The sequence below is a fragment of the Monodelphis domestica genome, chromosome 2 (genome assembly GCF_027887165.1).
Source record: "Monodelphis domestica isolate mMonDom1 chromosome 2, mMonDom1.pri, whole genome shotgun sequence".
NCBI classification, from domain to species: Eukaryota; Metazoa; Chordata; class Mammalia; order Didelphimorphia; family Didelphidae; genus Monodelphis; species Monodelphis domestica.
In genome coordinates this window covers 489,172,024-489,189,588 of record NC_077228.1, presented here as the reverse complement: position 1 = coordinate 489,189,588, position 17,565 = coordinate 489,172,024, and the positions used below count along the sequence as shown (strand labels likewise).

Sequence of the window (17,565 nt, the reverse complement as noted above, 5' to 3'; positions counted from 1 at the left end):
CTAGAAGCCAGATGCCCATTATCACCTTTATTATTGTACTAGAAACACTAGCAGTAGCAATTAGAGAAGAAAAAGAAATTTAAGGTATTAAAATTGGCAATGAGGAGACCAAGCTGTCACTCTTTGTGGATGATATGATGGTTTGAGGATATTGAGGATATTTGAGGAATCCTAGAGAATTAACCAAAAAGCTGGCCTAAATAATCAAAAACTTTAGCAAAGTTGCAGGATACAAAATAAACCCGCATAAGTCATCAGCATTTCTATATATCTCTAACCCATTTTAGCAGCAAGAATTAGAAAGAGAAATACCATTTAAAATCACCCTAGACAATATAGAATACTTAGGAATCTACCTGCCAAGAAAAACACAGGAACTATATGAACGCAACTACAAAACACTCTCCACATAGTTAAAACTAGATCTAAACAATTGGAAAAACATTGATTGCTCATGGGTGGGATGGGATAACATAATAAAAATGACAATCCTACCCAAATTAATTTACTTATTTAGTGCCATACCCATTCAACTACCAAAAAACTTCTTTTCTGAATTAGAAAAAAACATAACTAAGTTCATTTGGAAGAACAAAAGATCAAGGATATCCAGGGAAATCATGAAAAAAATGCAAAGGAAGGAGGACTTGCAGTCCCAGATCTCAAACTATACTATAAAGCAGTGGTCATCAAAACAATTTGGTACTGGCTAAGATACAGAAAGGAGAATCAGTGGAATAGACTTGGGGTAAATGACCTCAGCAAGACAGTCTATGACAAACCCAAATACCCCGATTTTGGGACAAAAATCCACTATTTGATAAAAACTGCTGGGAAAATTGGAAGACAGTGTGGGAGAGATTAGGATTGGATCAACACCTCATACCCTACACCAAGATAAATTCAAAATGGGTGAATGACTTGAACATAAAGAAGGAAACCATAAGTAAATTAGGTGAATACAGAATAGTATACATGTCAGACCTTTTGGAAGGGAAAGATTTTAAAACCAAGCAAGACTTAGAAAGAGTCACAAAATGTAAAATAAATAATTTTGATTACATCAAATTAAAAAGTTTCTGTACAAACAGAACCAATGTAACTAAAATCAGAAGGGAAGCAACACATTGGGAAACAATCTTCATAACAAAAACCTCTGACAAAGTTTTAATTACTCAAATTTACAAAGAGCTAAATCAATTGTACAAAACATCAAGCCATTCTCCAATTGATAAATGGATAAGGGACATGAATAGGCAGTTTTCAGTTAAAGAAATCAAAACTATTAATAAGCACATGAAAAAGTGTTCTAAATCGCTCATAATCAAAGAGATGCAAATCAGAACAACTCTGAGGTATCACCTCACACCTAGCAGATTGGCTAACATAACAGCAAAGGAAAGTAATGAATGCTGGAGGGGATGCAGCAAAGCAGGGACACTAATTCATTGCTGGTGGGGTTGTGAACTGATCCAACCATTCTGGAGGGCAATTTGGAACTCTGCCCAAAGGGCGATAAAAAACTGTCTGCCCTTTGATCCAGCCATAGCACTGTTTGCTTTGTACCCCAAAGAGATAATAAGGAAAAAGACCTGTACAAGAATATTCATAGCTGCTCTTTGTGGTGGCCAAAAATTGGAAAATGAGGGGATGCCCTTTGATTGGGGAATGGCTGAACAAATTGTGGTATATGTTGGTGATGGAATACTATTGTGCAAAAAGGAACAATGAACTGGAGGAATTCCATAGAAACTGGAACAACCTCCAGGAAGTGATGCAGAGTGAAAGGTGCAGAGCCAGGAGAACACTGTACACAGAGACTGAAACACTGTGGTACAATCGAAGGTAATGGACTTCTCCATTAGTGTCAATGCAATGTGCCTGAACAATCTGCAGCGATCTAGGAGAAAAAACACTATCCACAAGCAGAGGACAAACTGTGGGAGTAAAACACTGAGGAAAGGCAACTGCTTGACTACAGGGGTTGAGGGGATATGATTGAGGAGAGACTCTAAATGAAAACCCAAATGCAAATACCAACTTCATGGAAATGGGTTTGGACCAAGGACACATGTGATACCCAGTGGAATCGCGTGTTGGCTATGGGAGGGGTGGCGGGAGGGTGGGGGAAATGATCTTTGTTTCCAATGAATAATGTTTGAAAATGACCAAATAAAATAATGTTTAAAAATTTAAAAAAACCCGTCAGATCTTTTTCAGAAAAACCCATATTTAATCATGCCTCCCTATTTAGTAGTTTTGAAATTGAGTTGGCAAACTCTGTTGGCAGGGTTCTGCATTTTGACAGTCTTTCCCCTCCACACCTAGCTTATTTGCAGTCCTATGAGAATACTGTTAAGTCTTTTGGGTTTTTCCCTGTCCCCATTGCATTAGTAAAGTTGTAGGAATGGGCAATGGATTTTTTTAATTTGCAAAGCACTTTATAGATACACATCCTTTTCTGTACTGGCTCTTCAAGACATCCCTATGTGACAATTACAACAGAGGTTACTATTTCCATTTAACAGATAAAGAAACTGAGACTTTTACAGATGAAGAAACCTTAACCAAGACATTAAGTAAGTTTGGGCAATGGTTTAAGGTCACTTTTTTCTTCACATCTAATGCTAGCTCTGAGGCACAGTGGATATCAAGTGATGGGCCAGCAGTCAGGAAGACCCAAATTAAAATCTGACTTCTGACACTTACTATTATGTGACTCTGGGCAAGTTACTTAACTTTCATTTCCTCCCCTGTAAAATTGGTATAGTATTAGCATCCAACTCTCAGGGTTGTTGTGAGGATTAAATGAGATCATATTTGTAAAGCCCTTGGTACAAAGTAAATGCCTGATAAATGCTTGCCTCCTTCTCCTTCCCCTCCAGTTTTCAATGCCCCCTCTAAAATACAGTGTGAACCCACTGCTCTAGACTGGATCAGAGATGGACTATGCACTTGTTTCTTTCTTAATTTCTTTCTTTCCTTCTTTCCTTCTCTCTCTCTCTCTCTCTCTCTCTCTCTCTCTCTCTCTCTCTCTCTCTCTCTCTCTCTCTCTCTCTCTCTCTCTCTCTCTCTCTCTCTCTCTCTCTCTCTCTCTCTCTCTCTCTCTCTCTCTCTCTCTCTCTCTCTCTCTCTCTCTCTCTCTCTCTCTCTCTCTCTCTCTCTCTCTCTCTCTCTCTCTCTCTCTCTCTCTCTCTCTCCTCCTCCTTCCCCTCCCTCTCTCCTTAGTTTCAATGCTAGATTAAAGAGCAGCAAAGGCTATGCAATTGAGGTGAAGTGATTTGTCCAGGATTATACAGCTAAGAAGTGTCTGAGACCAGATTTGAACCCAGATGCTCCAGACTTCAAGTCTAGCACTCTATCCCACTCTATCCTCTGCACCACCTAACTGCCTCTAAGTCACAATATTTCTATTAAGGCCATTTAGTCAGGATTAGTTTGTATATTGTTTAGCAGCTGCATTACTCATTTGGGTAGAGTTGTAGTTGATTAAAACCTTGGAGAACTTTCCATACAAATTGCTATCTGACCAGGTCTTCTTTGTACTTGGAGCAGCAGATGTCTCTAAAGGCAGCACTTTCTATTTATTCCTTTTTAATAACATCAGGTTAGATGTGGCCCTTTCTTCCAGCAACCCAAGATCTGCTGGGCTCTAGATCATTTCCCAGCATTAACTCCCTGCTCCTGAACTCACAGTTTTGTGTCCTCTGAAGATGTGATAAAATAAAGGATTAGGGGAGGGGGACTGTCTGACTGAACAGTACAAGGAGGCTGGGAGTGGGAAGAATAATGTGCCAGAATACTAAACAGCAGCTCCTTTCCAAGAGGCCCTATCATTCTAGCCCTATAAAATGCACCTGTGTCTCAGTTGTGATTAACTCAAGATTTGTGCTGCCAGGAACTGCCAAAGTCCAATGATTTAAAAGCATTTAGCTGAAAGCTCAGAAGTTCCAGTAGGTGGGAGATACTATACCACAAAAGAGGATCTTGTGTTAGTTAAAAACTCTTGGCTAGTTAAAAGAGGATCTTTTTGTTGGAAAAGTGAATTGTCAACAGTTCCAGGGAAGCAAAATGAATGAACCCTGTTTTGGGAGTGAGAAAGTCTGAGTTCAAAGCTCAAGTTCCATGTGTACCACCTTGGACAAGTCACTTTCCTTTTCTGGGGATTAATTTTCTCAGTTGCAAAAATGAAATGAAAATCTTTTTAGCTCTGCCTCTATGTTCTTGAATGTGAGGAATATTGGGGGGTGTATGAGGTGTTCAGGGAGGACTAGCATCTCTGGGGAGAGAGTTTTCCCAGGTCTTTTCAGGGCTTCTCATCCAACTTTTGTGTCCACCTTTCACTGTTTGTGTGTTTGTGTCACCCCAACTCACATCTTTGACTCCAAGAAGCTGTAATGTACAAAGCAGCTGTACCCCAGTAAAACCATCTCAGCAGATGGACTAAACTAGGTTGAGAGTAATCAATGGGCCTCAATCCATTGGTGAGTTAGGGGGATGCCTATACCAAGCATGTGAAGACTTATCCCAGAAGAATGGGTGGAGAACAATTTGTTCCAACAAGGCTGAAGCAGCTGCTGTGGAGTGACAAAGGTGTGAAAGCCATGAACTGCATCCTGGACCATTACCAATCATCCTGACTTTTCTCTCACCTTTGCACTTTGATGATTCTGAAAGAGAATGAGCCAATGATTTTGTGTCACTCTGCCTTACTTAAATCCAATTCACTCTCAAGTCAAGACATCCCCTTTTGATGTTGATGATCTTCCAAACAAAGGACAAGTAACAATTCTGGAGAAGAAACTAGGGATTTCCTCTTTACTTTTCAAAGTGAGATAGAGAAAAGAGACCCATCTCAGCAGATCTAGAATGTATACTGTAAAAGGTCTTAGATAACTTGGATAATAACACTTTAAAAATTTGGTTGACATTTTTCCATATATCTACTCTGACAAGTTACAGTTTGTTTGTTTTTTCCAAGATTGGCCTACAAATTCAGTAACATCTTTGCCTCTCAGGGAGCTGGCAAATAACCAGAGTTTTATTCTCCCAGCTATGGCAGCAAGATATCATTTTCATTTGAAAGAAGTTTTAATTAACCTAAAAATAAGGCATACTTTTGTGGGAGGGGAGGAGAGTACATGTATTTTTTTTTCTGGTCCCTTGACAACCAGCCCTCTGGGGGCGGGGGTAGAAAAGCACTACAGGACAAACTTTTAAGTAGATCTGCATTATTAACATTTTCTCTATCTCTTTCTTAAGTCTAGAAATCAACAAAACATTAAATCAGGCCCTGATTTGTAGCGTTTTCTGATTTCCAAGATGTAAATGCTCACAATGAAAATGTCACAATCTCACTCAAGATACAGCCCTGCATATAAGGTCCAGTTGTCTCATGCCTAGATTCCACTGGGTCTCAGGTTCTTTGTCCTTTGGGCAAATGCTGCTAAGAATTGCTATATGGAATTGGGTCTCTGTAAAACTCAGGCTTATAATGATCAGCTACAGTTGTTAAAGTGCCCAGAAAATGTATTCCGTTTGGTTGAATATACTGATTGCTTCTAGAAAGGAGGTTTTTGAAGCTACTTATGGAAAGCTATTCACTAAACATGAGTGCTATAGGAGAACCACTGGTTGATGTATGGAACTTTGGAAATCAAACTTTATCAATGAAGTGACAGAAGTCCAAAGAGGTGGATTTGTTTGTCTAAGATCATTCAGATAGTAAACAGAAAAGCCAGGAGTAAAACCCAGGTTTCTTACCTCCCAGTCTTCCATTTCACTACAGATTTTCCTATAATTGCAAAAACACATTTGTTTCTTATAGAAAACAAAACAGAAACTCTGCCTAGTTGGCTTCTAGTGAGTATAAAAATTTACAGACAAACAAACTCATTCAGGTAGAAGTTTTTCTGAATTTAAATCTCATGAATGGGTTTTATATCAAGTTTGTTATGTCTGGAAATAGCCTAGTTGAGATTTGAAATTAAATCCATACGAAGTAAAGTTTCGTTATCAAGTTCTTAGTAGCATCAAAACATGCCCATAGGCCCAAAGCATAACAAAAAGCACCAGGATGTTGATGCTCTCTGCTAGGCCACAGTTTTGAAATAAGTGATCCTTTTGGTAATCCCTTTTGTGTCCTTTGGTGATGACCCTTTCCCCCATTTCAGATGACCATTGTTCTTATTTTTGCTTCCCTTCCAAACTCAACATAAGGAAGTTGATGAATTCTTTTCCACCAAAGTACAAACACATTGTATAAATGAATCATGATAATAATTAATATTTATATAGGCTTCAAAGTTTTCAAACTTGAGCTTTATCTTTATTTACTGGAACATTACCAATCCTATAAGATAGGTTGTCATCATTGTTTCTATTTTACAAGTGAGGACACTAAGGTTAAAAAAATATAAATGATTGATTTGTACTTGTGTGCTATGGCAAAAAACCATAATTTGAATCTAACTCCAAGTCAAGTACGATATCTGCTCTGCCAAACTGCCTCTCATATATGTCCATAATTTAGTAAGAGGCAAAGTTTGATCCAAAGGAATATATCCTCTAACTGCATAATTTCAGGAATAGTCATAATCATAATCAGAGCACATTGATAACAGCTTGTTACAGTTTATAAATCAGTTGTACTAATATATCTATCTTATATAATTATTTCCTCTTTTTAGATTAAAAAAAACTGATATTCACAGGTATTAAATGACTTTCCCCCAAATCCTTAGGACTAGTAAGTACATTTAGCCAGGTGGGAAGGAAAATATTTTGGGAGAGCTGGAGAGATTTCCTGGGGTCTCTGAAAAATTAAGGCAACCATTTCCTCTATTCATTAGGTTGACTCTGCTTCCTGTCAAGTCTTTTTCTTTATGGAATGGTATTGTTGTGGGGCTACAAAACTCATTTTCTTATTTTTGGTTTTAATCCTACCAAAGTCCGAAATTCATCTATCCAAATTTAATCTTATGTTGAAATTATTCCAATAAGTGAAGGCATTTAAAATGTTCTTAATTGGGTGACATATTCAATTGGGCAACCTCTAACTTTGCTAGAGCCAATATTCATCCATGGGTGTTTGACAAATGTTAACTGAAGGGAAACCCCAAACACTGAGGATTTAGAGAATGTACAGTGGTTAACCGTTCTGCTTAAAGAATAATTTTTCCCCCCAGTGGAAATCAAGTGTCCCAGAACAAAAAGGCTAAGAACAAGTGACTCAGTGCCTAGAGAATATGGCTGAGTTATAAGTGATTTGCTTGATGGTACGGATGATGAAAGAGGATGGGAGAGGGGCTCACTTCTAAGGGTTTGAACTGTGGCCCAGAAATCTTGGCAGTAAGAAGTAGTAAGCATCTCTGAATATACCCCAAGGTCTTACAGAAATGCGCCAAGTCTTATGCTTGGCCATTAGATCCAGGCAACCCTGTATTGATCCACAGTATCTGCATGAGCTTAAGAAAGCCTGAATATTGGGTGGCTTCTCAGACTTTAAGTGTGAGAAAGGGGGCATTACTTCACCTTGCTAAATGGATCTCCCTTCCTTGTGTCAGATGGGACTGCCCTCATTCCTTCTAATTACCCTCTGTGCAGTTGCCATTGTTCAGGTGTTTTTCAGTTGTATCTGACAGTTTGTGACCCCATTTGGAGTTTTCCTGGCAAAGATATTAGAGTGGTTTGACATTTCCTTCTCCAGCTCATTTGACAAAACTGAGACCAACAGGTCGCACAAGTAGTAAGTGTCTGAGGACATATCTGAATTCAGGAAGATGAGTCTTCCTGATTCCAAGCCCAGCACTCTAGCCATTGCACCATCCAGCTGCCCTTCTGTGATTATATCTTCTCTGTTTTCACCCTCTTCAACCCAAGTCAAAAGTCTTCCTGTCTTTTGACTCTTCTCATCTTGCCCTGCTCTTGAAGTCACTGGGTAGAGATACTATAAAAATATTAGAGAAATAGTTTAACCTGCTCCTGATGCCTCTGGCATATTTGGGTTGCTGGAGATGGTTGGTGGAAGTAATTAGAAACACTTTGGAGAATACTGTTAATATTTACAAGAAAGTAGACACATGGTATCCAAAGAAATATATTATATTTAAAAACTATAGTAAGGGGCAGCCAGGTGTCTCAGTGAATAGAGAGCCAGGCCTAGAGAGGAGAGGTCCTAGGTTCAAATCTGGTCTCATACTTCTTGTTGTGTGACCCTGGGAAAGTCACTTAACCCCTATTGCCTAGCCCTTATTGCTCTTCTGTCTTAGAACCAATAAAAAATATTAATTCTAAGTTAGAAGGTAAAGGGTTTTTTTTAAGCTATTCTTGTTTTAAGCAGAACCATTTTCTAAGTTGTTCTCTATGAAGAGCAGGATGTGATTTTTTAATCTTTCATTTTATTTTTCATTTAGCAAACCTTTATTTTCTCTCCATTCTTCCTCCCAATTTAAAGGGAAAAAACAACTTTTGTAACAAATATGCCTAGAAAGGCAAAACAAATTCTCTCATTCTCCAATGTAGGTCTTATTCCCTATCTTAAATCCATCACTTTTTTTATCAGGAGGCAGGGAGCATAGTCATATCAGTCTTCTAGAATCACGGTTGGCCATTATGGTGGTCAGGATTCTTAAGTTTTTCAAAGTTGTTTATTTTTACAGTGTTTTTTATTATTATATAAATTATTCCTCTGGTTCTGTTCATCTCACTCTGCACCAGTTCATACAAGTCTTTACAAGTTTCTCTGAAATTCTAACTCTTGTCATTTCTTGTGGATGAGAAGGGAAGAAAATAAGCATTTAAGAGTATTTACTATGTGCCAGGCATTGTGCTAAGCTCTTTACAAATATTATTTCATTTGATCCTCACAACAACCTTATAACTTAAGTGCTACTATTATCTCTCAATTTTATAATTGGGGAAACTGAGGTAAACAGATTATGTGTTTTTCCCAGAGCCACATAGCTAGTAAGTGTCTGAATCTGGATTTTAACTCGGGTCTTCCAGACTCTAGACCCAGCAGTGTATCCAATGCATTACCTAGTTGCCACGGAATAATAGTACTAGTCTATTCTATTCACATCCCATTATTTGTTTAGCCATTCTCCAACTGATAATGTAAAGTTTTCAGTTCTTTGCCACTTCAAAAAAAGCTGCTAGTAGTATCTTTCTTCCTCTTTTCTTTGATCTAGGGTTGACTCTGAAATAATTCTGTTCATTACTGGCTCAAGGTACATTTGGGTTGGTGCCATTTTTAAACCAGATGGGATTCTTAGTTCCTCCCAAAACCTACTTCTAGTGTTATCCCTTGATATAAGTGGTCTTACTTGTTCTTTCTGGCTCTGGGCTATGCTATAAAACTTTATTGTAACTTGTCTTTAAAAAAATTCATTTGTAATTATGAACTTAAATCTTTAAACATATCAATAAAAAAGAACAAAAAGAAGGATTATATATGAAACCATGGACTTCTGTTATATACAGTTTATCAAAAAGTAGATAAAAAACTGACCTCAGAATCAGAAAGACCTGGCTTCCAGTCCTGCCCCTGCCACATGCTGGCTGTGTGACCTTGGGCAAGTCTCTTAATCTCCTAGTGTCCTAAAACTATCAATTGTAGAGAAGGTTCTGATCTGCATTGTTGGAATCACCACTGAGATCCCCTTATTCTAATGAAATCACATATCTGACAATATAAATAAATATACAAATAACCAAGTAATGAATGAATAAGCAAACAAATAAATGGATAAATGAGTGAATTTGATAAGAGAAACAAAACTGGTTTTTTTATGAAGTAGTTGTAGTAGACTTTCACAATTTTCTATAGCAAGATCACATCTTCAAAGACATAAATGCCTAAAAGTCAAGAATATTAAGGTCATACTATTTTATTTATTAATTATTTTAAATGCTTTTGATCTTATAATACCAAAAAACTTTCAAGACCCTCCTTCAACAAAGAGTCTTTGTAGGCATGTGTTAAGACCATCTGAGTCCTTAATAAGCATAACCAGAGAAATTATTATTTTTTGAGCCTCTGATGAGAGATCTTTAAACAAAGGTGGTTTTGTTTGATCATTCAGCCATGTCCAATACTTTTCATGATGACCATAGAGCACACCAGGCCCTTCTGTCTTCCGCTATCTCTCAAAATCTGTCCAAGCTCTTATAAAAAGTGCTTCCATGACAGTCTTTATCCATCTCATCCTCAGCCATCCCCATATCCTCTTGTCTTCAGTCTTTCCCAACATCAGGGTCCTTGGATGTTGTAAAAAGAATTCAGGTTCAATGGCCCTTGCCTTCTCAGATCCATTCCCCCTGCCCTCTGGAAGAGAGAAAGCATTGCCTTTATCTACTTGCCAAAGTATTGTGGAACCACAAGAACTCAAGAAGGAACCTCAGAAGCTGTCTAGATTAGCCTGAATCTGCACCTTAGCCTGAGCCCGAATAGGATTCCTCATTACAACATTCATTACTAGTTGCCGTACAAACCTGCTGAAGAGCTCCCGTGTAATGGAGTTAACTCCAGTGGAATCAAGTCATTCCACTTGGGGGCATTTCTAAATGTTAAGGACTTTAACCTTATAACTGTTCTCTCTATAGCTACAGCTTCCACTCATTGATCATAATTGCCTTCTGGGCCAGATGGAACAAGTCTAATCTTTTCTCTATATGACTTCCTCTCCAATATTAAAAGACGGCCATAATGTCCTCCATAATTATTCTCTTCTCTAAGCTCAATATCCCCAGTTGTGTGGCGGGGTCTTCAGTCATTTCACTAAGTCACCTGGGAATTCCGGTTTGTCAGTCCATTTCCAAAAGGTACCAGGAATTGAATAGAACTCTCCCAATATCATTTGATCAAGGCAAAAATAGGAATCTATCATTTTCTTCACTCTTGACATGAACTAAACTGTGATTGAAGTAGTTCTTTTGATTCTGTTAGTTACACTATCATCACACAATGGTCTGCTAAAAAAAACCAGATTTTTTAAAAAATGGGAATGGCTGTTACAGGTCTTCCTCATTCTATACTTATGTAATTGATTTTTAAACTCAAATAGAGTAGTTAAATATTTTTATTAAACTTTATCTCAAGAAGCAATATGGCAGATATAAAGCTTATCTGTGAGTCAGCATGACTTGAGTTCAGATCTTGCTTCTGGGCTATGAGAACCTCAGGGTCCCATTAAGCTATGTAAGCCTATAAGTTGCGGAATAGTTATTAATCTAGCTTTGACTTCGTATAGAGTGTGGCCTCTTGGGTACATACCTTCTTAGACTGAGGAATAAATTATATGCCACCTGCAAAATGAATAAGCATGTTCTCTATGCTTTCTTCTAAGTCACATAAAAGTGTTGAATGGCAAAGCACTCTACTGGAAACCTTCATAGATCCACTACTCTTTTTAGGCACTTTAAATCACCTAACTATAATCATCTAGGCCAGTGGTATCAAACTTAAATAGAGAAGGCTGCATTTTCACTTAGAAAACCACAAATTAATGTCATCTATGATGCATTTTATTTTTATTTAGTTAAACATTTCCCAATTACATTATAATTTGATTCAGTCTACACTTGGGAATTTTGCCAACCACTTTGGGTAATGAGGGGGGTAAAATTCTTATTTAACCAATATCTATTTATCTTATGCATGAGAACATCATAAAAGACTTTTCAAAATGACTTGTTGAAATCTGCATACATTATGTCAATAGAATTCTCTTTATTTACCAGTCTAATATCCATGTCAAAAAAGGAAATTAAATTAATCTGACACTATCATTTTTCTTTTCTTTTTTTTTAAACTGTTACCGTTTATCTTAGAATCAATATTAAGTATTGGTCCCAAGGCAGAAGAGCAGTAAGGGCTAGGCAATGGGAGCTAGGCAATGGGGGCTAAGTGACTTGCCCAGGGTCACACAGCTAGGGATTATCTGAGACCAGGTTTGAACCCAGGATTTCCTGCCCCTGATACTATCTTTTTTGATGGATATTTTGATGATAGTTCCCTTAGCAGTTACTATTCTCCTTAAAAATGCTTATACCTCATTCATTTAAAATACGATCTAAAATTTCGATTGCCGTTAGTCAAACTTACCCAACCACAACTCTTTTATGATACAAAGCCAAGGTATATTCTGTGGGATTCTCTTACTCTTCTGTCTTGTAGCCTTCCATCCAGATAAGAGTCCAGCATCAGAAGTTGGCCCTGTACCAGAGTGTCCATAGATGTTCAGATGTTTTCCCAGGATTCTACTAGCCACTAAAGTCATGAACTGTGTGAAGTCTTCTGAGATTTTTTGTGGAAAGTTCTGAGAGAAAGATGCCTTAAGTAGGATAAGGGCTCTGTAAACCAGGACTGGAGCGCTGGATTACCTTCATCTTAAGACCATGAATGCTTTTGCAGAGACAAGCTTGTGGGACTGGACCATGTGCTCTTTGTCCCTTCAAAGGCACCAAAAGAAACAGCTGTTGCTGCTTCATCGTGGAGTTAAGGCAGGCCAAGAATGATGGTGACCAGTGAATGCTGAGCCCAACAGAGTTGAATGAGATGACTTATGATACTTTTAAGGACAATTTCATCCTCCCATGGCCCTGAGCTGGGAAGAAGACAGATGTTAAGAACAGCAACTCTTTCTGAGTTTGTATTTTACTTTTTCTCTATAAACAGAAGGAGTTCATGCAGGAAAGTCCTGGTTTTGGGGCAGGTGGGTGTCCCTTGTTAATATAGGATCATAGTGATTTCTGCTCCTACCTGCAATTTCTGCACATTCCTTGGCCACTGTTTGGTTGTTTAGACATTCTGTCGTGTGACCCTGTGAATCACGCTGTCCATGGAATTTTCTTGGCAAAGACACTGGAGTGCTTTGCCATTTCCTTCTCCAGTGGATTAAGGCAAACAGAAGTTAAGTGACTTCCCCAGGATCACACAGCTGGGGTTTGATTTGAACTTGAGTCTTCTTGACTTCAAGCAAGGCCAGCATTCTATCCACTGAGCCATCTAGCTGCCTCTTGTCACTGTTATTATATTGTAGATGGAGTAAATGAGTTGCTATAAGCCTTTTGTTTTTGTTATGTGAGCCACAGAAATTGAGAACCATGATAGTTTGGAATATTCTAGCAGACCAAGCCAGTGCCCAGTGAAGAAAAGAAAAGCAACTTGAAAAAAGACTCTCTGAGAACTCCCAAAAGGGATGGTTCTGCCTACAATTGTCGACATGGCTAACCCAAGGTGATAAATAGAAGTAATAGGCAGAAAGTGATTAGTAACCTGGCAGGAGTCATATTCGCCTGGACTAGAGATATTGTTGTTGGAAAGCTGTTAGAGAGGAGGGTTTGGATCTCTGGGAACTTGTAAGGAGAACACTTCTGGGTTCCCCTCCTCACCCTATATTCACTGCTACATATGGGCTTACTCTATCACAATCATCCTGTTCTATGTTAGCTGCAGGTTGTAAAATCACATGTGGGGAACTGCGCCCATCAGCTTTCCATCTGTGCTACCTGGGACACGTGGGACCATGAATGCACAATATCCTTAGTGTACTGAAGCCTTTCCCTGCTTACAGGAATGCTGATCATAGCATCACAGGACCACATTTTATTAAAAGGAGGAAACTAATAAAAACCCTTTATTGGGTAACCGTGAGTCCCAGGGTTATGTAAATTCCCAGAGCAATTTACCAGTTCCAACATAATGGTTCCTATGGTGGCGGCAGTGACCCACGACTCCCAAGGGCTACATTTCTGTCTGTTTTCTGCCACCCTTTCTCTCTCTGATTTTCTAGCAAATCTGGAAATTCTCTATTTAAAAGACACACCAAACTTCAGTTTTTATATGTTATCTATACATCGTAAAACAAGAGCAAAAAAAAGTACTCTTCGTGCTTTTTGTCTTTTTTAGTTGTCCCTACCCCACTCCTTATTACCTCATCCTTCCTTTCTATTCCTATTATGTATTTATTTCTTTTCTCCTTAGTTACCAGTCCCTTAAGGTAGAGAACTGGGTCAGAGAAGCTCTCTGCAATCCCTGTGGGCAAATATAGTAGGTGGGGAGGTGAGGGAAGGAGAAAGGAAGAGCAGTTTTCTTGTTCTTTGGAGACTCCATCTTCCATTTTTTGAAGACTGCTATAAAATTTGCCCATCTCTAGGACTGCTAAGCTCTCTAGCTGTCTTTAGACTTACAGCTGTTCTAAACTGGCTCTGCAGATGCCTCCTTCCCTCTCCTAGAGTGCCAGATCCTTGGAATTCCATCTTACCCTTATCCCTGAATTGATTTCTCCCTCCTCTTTTGGGTTTTTTTGCCTGTCAAATAATGAAATCACTGAAGACTGAACCAATCAATCAAATGTGTAACAAGGCATTAAGTAATTTGTGAACAAATCCTTAATCAACTCTAGAGTAGGACTATTAGCCATCGGATGAAAGTTGCCTCATAAGAAACATCTCATTATTGGTTGAATGAATTAGATATACCACTGGGTCCATGTACAAGGATAGCTATCCACATGACTTCACTACCATCACTCTTTTTTTTTTAACCCTTACCTTCCATCTTGGAATCAATACTGTGTATTGGTTCTAAGGCAGAAGAGTGGTAAGGGCTAGGCAATGGGGGTCAAGTGACTTCCCCAGGGTCACACAGCTAGGAAGTGTCTGAGGTTAGATAGGACCTCCCATCTCTAGACCTGGCTCTCAGTCCACTGAGCTACCCAGCTGTCCCCTACCATCACTCTTTAGGTTTGAGGAGACTCTTCTTATGCCTGTGAATATATTCATGGGGAAATACAAACCCAAACTTTTGGGAGGAAGTTTGGTGCCAACTTACTATACCGTAACTACCACAACCACCACCACAATAATATAATAACATCAGTAGCTAGCATTCATATAGCATTTTAAGATTTGTGAAGCACTTTCCAAATATCTCATTTGATCCTCACAACTCTAGGAGGTGGGTGCTTTTATAATCCTGATTTTACATATAAAGAAACTGAGGCAGACAGAGGTTCAGTTACTTGCCAAAGTCACGAAGCTAATAAGTGTCTGAGGTGGGACTAGAACTCAAGTCTACTTGACTCATTATACATATATATATATATATATATATATATATATATATATATAAACTTTATATATATATATATAAACTTTATATATATATATATATATATATATAAAGTTTGCAAAACTCTGGATGCATGTTATCTTAGGTGATCCTCACAATTGCCCATTGGGGTAGGTGCTATTATTATCCCCATTATAGATAGAAGGAAATTAAGCCTTAGGAAAGTTAAATGAATTGCCCAGCCTCACACAGGCAATACATTTCTGAGATGGGATTTGACCTCAAGGTTTCCTGGTTCCAAATTCAACACACTTCCCCCATAGAGCCACCAGATTCATGTTGGTAATAGACCATGGAAATAAATACCCTCTTCAAGAAGCCAATAGAAACTTAGTTGAATGATGTTAATGGGAAGCATACCAGTGGGGGCCCATGAGTGACAGTACTAGAAACTCAACTCCTTAGAGCTACTCTTAGAATTCTTAGAGTAGCCATCAATTACCTTTTGGGGTTCTGGCCTACCAATGAGAGAAGGAGATAAGGAAGTACTTAGTTTTATATCCAATGTACAGTCAGAAATTTGAATTTGAAAATCTTTTTAAAAATACTTAAAATTCTTATGTATTTTAAATATTCTACACATACAACAAAACATTCCCTATCAGAGGGGAAAAAAAATCATCCTCTCAGAGGTTATGTCAAATGGCTAAATAATATTCCCTCAAACATTCCCAGTTTCCTTTAATAGCCTATTGTGTTGTTTACAATTAAATGCAAACTTAGATTTATAGAATTCCAGCCTGTTTGTTTAAAATTTTTTTCTTATTTTTATTGCTATCTGTATCACTCTGATTTCCAAATATATCCTTATCTCTTCCCTTCGCTCTCTCTCTCCATTCATCCACTGAATCATCTAAAGATTTTTTTTAAAAGACAATTTTGCATGATGGGCCAACACTTTAACTAAGCAAATGCTGTCAGAATAGCATTTACAACATTTCATACCCACAGCTCCCACCTTTGCAAATAGAGGGTAGGAAGCATATTAAATTGAATCTTCTCCAAGGCCACACTTGGCCATTATAATTACATCAGGCTCAGTTGAGGGTTTGTTCCCTTCTGATTTATGTTATTTTAGTCATTATAACAGGACATTGGTAGGGACCTATGTCTGCTAGAAGACAAAAATTCTGAATGTTTTATAGAAGACCAGGACTGAAAGGTTGGCCTGTTCTGAAGTCAGCAAGACCTGAGACAGTAGAACAGGCTTAAGCGACAGACTCAGAAGCAGCAATGTTATGGGGAGGAGTGGGGCAAGCAGGCTAAGTCTCCATTCATTTTAAATGAGCTGACTTGAGAGTGAAAAGCTCACACTTTAAGGCAAATAGTGTTTGAGAGCTGTGGGAGTCACGTGGGGCAAATACCGAGAGGCTGGAGCTCATCATGCTACTGAGAACAGAATTGATGAATGGGTGCTTTCCCATCCTTTGCTTGATTTCCATTCTCATTTTCTCTCTCAAGAAGAGAAATGAGCATATCTCACAAACCCTATTTCTTAAAAGTTTGCTTTGTTTTCTGTTTTGTTATTTCTCTTTGCAATAAAGCGATCAACTACTAAATGGTTGATTTGTATGTGAGCCCTTGTATAATGATAGGGTACTAAGGGGGGAGGGAGGAGAGACAGACAGAGACAGAGACAGAGACAGAGACAGAGACAGAGACAGAGACAGGGAGAGACAGACAGACAGAGAGACAGACAGAGACAGGGAGAGAGACAGAAAGAAACAGAGACAGACAGAAACAGACAGAGACAGACAGAGAGAGAGAGAGAGAGAGAGAGAGAGAGAGAGAGAGAGAGAGAGAGAGAGAGCAGAGGCAGAGACCAAGATGGAGGCAGATTTCTAATAACTGCTAGTCTTTCTCATCACAAGGGCTCAGAGCTATATGAAAGAGAGCAGTATTGGTTCACAGGGCAGCTAGATGGTACAGTGGATAGAGTACAGGACCTGGAGTCAAAAAGATTCATTTTCATGGACTCAGACACTTACTAGCAGGTCACTTAGCCTCATCTATTTGCCTCAATTCTTCATACATAAAATGAGCTGGAGAAGGAAATGGAAAACCATTCCAGTATCTTTGCCAAGAAAATCCCAAATGAAGTCACAAAGAATCAGACACAATTGAAATGACTGAACAACAATAATTGCTTCACATTTATATAGCTTGCCAAGAAGAGAGAGCAAACATGGATTCTGACTAGTCCTAGACAAAATAGCTTAATAATACTGATGGGAAATGATTTGTGATCAGCTCATCCACTTCCACTTTCTCATTTTTTCTTCCCAGGCTTAAAAGGAAAACTGCACTTTTGGGGCAGAACTAAAGGAGTGATTGGAGAAAAGGTCACACCAAAGGGGAGGACTGAGGGAGAAGCTGGGGGAGAGTGATACCACCTACACCTACACCAAGGGTGGAGGCCAGATAAAGGG

General features: G+C 38.6%; 1 protein-coding gene across 4 annotated transcripts in view; it reads left to right on the top strand.

The window, feature by feature from the left end:
• Window positions 1-17,565, top strand: part of VTCN1 (V-set domain containing T cell activation inhibitor 1) — a 102,783-nt gene that overhangs the window by 43,348 nt on the left and 41,870 nt on the right. The gene's annotated exons all lie outside the window — the stretch shown is intronic.